The 4,939-nt window shown below is 35.3% G+C and overlaps 1 long non-coding RNA gene across 1 annotated transcript; it reads left to right on the forward strand.

The window, feature by feature from the left end:
* The first annotated feature begins 3,866 nt into the window (after positions 1–3,866).
* On the forward strand, positions 3,867–4,717 carry LOC133032742 (uncharacterized). Its single transcript, XR_009685326.1, has 2 exons — positions 3,867–4,136; positions 4,248–4,717. It is a non-coding gene; the product is annotated as an uncharacterized LOC133032742 (long non-coding RNA).
* The last annotated feature ends 222 nt before the right edge of the window (positions 4,718–4,939 follow it).

Consider the following 4,939-nt stretch of genomic DNA (forward strand, 5'->3'; position numbering starts at 1 on the left):
GTTATAACGTTTATTATCGGCAGGTATCCGTAAGTACTTGAAAAAGGAAATCCATGACACAATCATTGATTTGTGTGTGTATTTCAAACAATTATGTTCAAGAACACTTAATGTTTTTGATTTAGAAAAAATGCAAACAAATATTCTAACTATTTTGTGTAAGTTAGACACTATTTTCCCACTAGCATTCTTTGACATAATGGTTCACGTAATTATTCATCTCCCTAAAGAAGCCATACTAGGTAGAACAGTGCAGTACAGGTGGATGTATCCCATCGAGCGGTCAATGTCTGTGTACAAGCAATATGTCAGGAATCATACCCATTCAGAATGATCTATTGTTGAATATTTTGTGGATGATGAAGCATTAACATTTTGTTCTATGTACTTCTGCGAAGTGGAAACTCGATTCAACCGTCCTAAATGGAACAATAACATCATCCTAAATATGCCAACTTGACAATTTTCTGCATTCAAGCATGTTGGCCGACCAGGGTATGAAGACAGTCAACACCTTACCAATGATAAGTGTAACGCCCAAATGCTAAGGCACTCTACAGTAATTTTTCAATTACAATTCTATCTTTGCTAATTAAAGAATTTTTTCAAAAAATGTGTCAAATTAAAATTTTTATATTAAATACTAAACTTTGTAATTTACATAATCATTTACAAGTACCGGGATCCCGTTTTTAAACTTTTATACAAAATATTCAAAATACAATATCCAAGTCGCACCGCGACTACAAAATAACAACCCCAGATGTCCTGAGACCGAACACTCCAAGTCGTGTCGCCATGACATGTACAACCCCATCCCAGCTCAAGCTCACTTATATTCAGTTTTTGCCTTTCCTTTACCTACACATGAAAGTAGAACTGTGAATCGATAGACTCAGTAAGAAAAGCATATAACATATCATATAATACTGACTTGTATCTAGGCGCCCTTACAAGGCTTAACAGATGAGTAAGAACGTTCCATACTAGGGTACAACAACTATACCACATACACTACGTACCTCACTGTACAAGTGTTGGTAGGGTTTATTTCGTACCCTGAGTACCACCGAATTATATACCATACACACCCTGTACTTTCACGAACTTGTGCCGGTATTACCGTAATGTACTCCTTAAGAATATACACGATACCAATGCACTTTGTACCATAACTGTACAAGTGTTGGTAATGTAACTAACATATAAGCATGCATATACACTTAACATATACATACACTCGCACATTCATATTACACATTATACACAGTTCTTACCTCCTTTCAAGATTCAAGTGAGTTGGCCAACCTGAATGGAAAGTCTCATGCTGGATGGATGCCCTAATCACATATTAAAACCGGGCAAATCACATGTCCGAAACCTTAATCCGGGAAACCTGAATTTATAACTCAAGGCTCTGTTATATTCACTAGGGATTACATTAACATAGGAAATAGGGAAACATCCAACTAAGACACTAAAATGGACTAGAATTGAGAAAATTGGTTGTTTGGGGAACCTGCCAAAATCGATTATCGGTTTTTAAAGTACTGGTAAATAGGTTAATCGGTTTATACCAGTCTTTCCCAAAAATCCTCCAATTTGCTCAAAACTTGTCTAATTTCCACCAAACTTTCCAGAGTACCTAAACAGGGTATACATAATATAATCCAACCAACAGATCCTAAAAAAACACACCAAACAAAACCATGCCATGGATGAACCAAGCTTGAGTTTTCAAACTCAAACTTGTTCATCCACAACCCCCACAGCTCAAAACCAGAAACTAAATCATCCTTTAAGCTCAAAACAAACTTAGAAAACAAACTATCAAACATCCTAACCCTAACAGCCACTAAATTTCAAAATTACATAATCAAACCAATTTTAAAGCTTAAAAAACACAAGATCAAAGGTTCTAGGGTTTACCTTTCCTACAAGCTACTTGAATCCTTAGCTTAATTCTAGAAAAATATCAAGTTTTAAGGGTGATTCCTTCTGGTTTGCTTCAGCTGAAAGAGAGAAAGAGAGAGTTCTCTATTTTTTTTTTTTTTGGCTTTTTCCTTAATTTTTGATTTCTTTCTTAATTAACTAACATAATGCATCATTAATCAATTAAAAGGCAGCTGTCAAAAAACCCACAAGCCACCTAATCCTCCTCCATAAATGACTAAAATACCCTTAAAGCCTAAACTTCGGCTAACTTAAGCTTAGGGGTCAAATTGTCAAAAACCATAACCCCGCTTACACTCGGTATGCTATTTCCTCCAATATACATTCCACTAAGAAATAAGGTTCCAGACCTACCCATGTGATCAAACTAGTCATCCATCGCATTTTCCGTTGTCGTCGAGCGAAAATTGTAAAAATTTCATAATTCACATATAATTCATATAATACACCTAGAGTTTAATAAAATCTTTGGAATTTAGAAATTATAACTCAAATTAAAATGAGAAAAGTCACCTAAGGTTTTATAAGGTCCATATTAAACCACTGTCATAAGGAAATGGCAGTGCCCATCAAATTTGATGGGCACTTCCATAATGGAGTGGCAGTCGTCGGCTACTACAAAAGGAAATGAGATTTATTGGGAAAATTATATTTTCAACATCTATGTATCAAATACAAGTGAGAAAAACAACCCATGGCTTCCCACAAGCCATGGCCGACCACTGCCACTGTCTGGCTCCAACTGGTGGCAGTGGTCTCCTGTTAGGGTTTCAAATGTCAAAATAAAGTTTTTGGGCCTCGAGACCCCCAAAATATGACTCACCATAAAAAAAAAAGTCAAAACACACCCCGAGTGGTCCGAGAACATGCACCGGCATTACCATTTGGCCATGTCTGTGCTCGCAACTGGTACAAGTCAGCATAAACTACCTTCAGCAAAATGAGCATAACTATCTCAATTTGTACTCATATGAACTGGTTCAACTTGCATAGGAAAGATAATTTCAAGACTGATCAAATTGTGTCTCACAGCCATGGCTCAATTTTGGAGTTATCGGGTCCAAAATTTGCTCACAAGGCAGGCTGGTACATTTTACTCGTGAATTAAGTAATGTGGTTAAGTGAGGGTTGTTGGAGGACACTGCCACAGCCCATGTGGTATTTTATGCGAGCATTGACACTCTAAAATACATGTTTTCAGTACTCATTACCAATATTATGCATTTCTAGGCAAGAGGTGACATCCCATCACTCTATTTCAAATTGATGCATCCTCAACCGAAGATAACAACTTTCCCCATATGTGTGGAATATTGGCCTAGAAACAAGGGGGATTTTTATAGGTATTTATTTTCTTGTAATATTTTATTCATTATGAAGGAGTCATTACTACAATTTGGACTTTTAGTGATGCCATATAGTGACACGCATAAAAGTGTGGGTCACTAAAGAGTTATGAGTGATTTTTAGTGACACACAATTAGACTCTAAATATTCGGTGTTTATCACCCGGAATGTGGGTCACTAAAAATATGGAGTGTCACTAAATACTAAAACCCAAAATTTATAATTTTATAAAAATAATAAAAAAAAAACCATAAACTATAGAGAAGTGCTACGTGGGTAAGTAAATGTGTATACCAACACGCTATGCGCGTCACTAAAGCCACGTGGCTTTAGTGACGCGCATAGCGTGTTGGTATACACATTTTCTCACACACACTGCGCGTCACTATATAGTCTCTTAAAAAAAACCTATTATTAATAATGCTCTTCTTTTATTTTATTTTTAAAAAAATATAAATAAATAAAAATTGACCCATCATCGTCTCTCTCTTTCAAATCAAATCAGTTTTTTATTTTTTTTACTTTTATTTAAAGTGATATATATATGTCAAGAAAACCCTAGCTAATTACACAGCGCCTCTCACATCTCTCTCTTTCTTCTCCCTCGTTGGCAGCGAACAGCCTAGACGCATCCTCCCCCTTCTCTCTCGTTAACTTTTATTTTTTTCTAAAAATAAAAGGTTAACTCAAAGTTTCTCATCTCTTTTCCGCCTCTTCTTCTTTGTCTATTCTCTCTGCGATCATGAGATCGCCAGGCCAGGCGGAGCTTCTCCCGGTGTCCTGACGCCCAAATGGGCACCGCCAATAGGCGCAACACCCGTCGACACGACACGATGGTGAGCTCCTTCTCGTCGTCGATTTCTTACGTTTAATTTGTTTTAGTTCCTTTCATCTTTAACGGTAGATCTGAAGTCTTTCCCTTCTCTTCTTCATCTATTTCTTTGCAGGGGAATGACCAGTGCTTGGGGGTTTGTAAGGTCGTCCGTTTTACTTCACTAGAATTTGACACCCTTCGAATCCCTCTCCTTCCACAGCGGCTTTGAGTTTCTGGTTGATGGAGATCGGGGTTATGTTGTTTACGGTGGACTATTGTAATCTGATTTTGATTGTTGTTTTAGGTGTCTAATTTTTTTTTACAGATGTGTTCATGCCTATTTTTGGGTTTTTCTTTTCATCTAAGTGTTAATACCCACTCCCATTGTTCTAAAAATATTTTAGTAAAAAAAATTGTATTGAACCATACTTATATTATATTGATTCAAAGGAATATTTTTTGTTCAATACTTTATTTTTTTTTTTATTTTTATTTATGTAAATTAATGCAAATATATATACACTTTTTAAGTTTTTTTATATGAAAATTAAAATAAAACAAATCTGATATATAAGTATATTAATTATTAAAATAAATAAATAAGATCCAATATCAAAAAAAATATTAAAATAAATAAATGAATAAGTATAGTGACTATTTTTGTGTGTCAATATGGCTCCGAAAATGTTAATAAAAAATAAATAAAAAAATAAAAAAAAAGGGATATAGTAACACTTCATGTGTGTGGTTGTTACCTTTTCAGTCTGACAAAACCTGACTCTACACACCTATAGTGACGCGCAAAAAGTGAATGTAAAAGGTTTC

The sequence above is a fragment of the Cannabis sativa genome, chromosome X (genome assembly GCF_029168945.1).
Source record: "Cannabis sativa cultivar Pink pepper isolate KNU-18-1 chromosome X, ASM2916894v1, whole genome shotgun sequence".
NCBI classification, from domain to species: Eukaryota; Viridiplantae; Streptophyta; class Magnoliopsida; order Rosales; family Cannabaceae; genus Cannabis; species Cannabis sativa.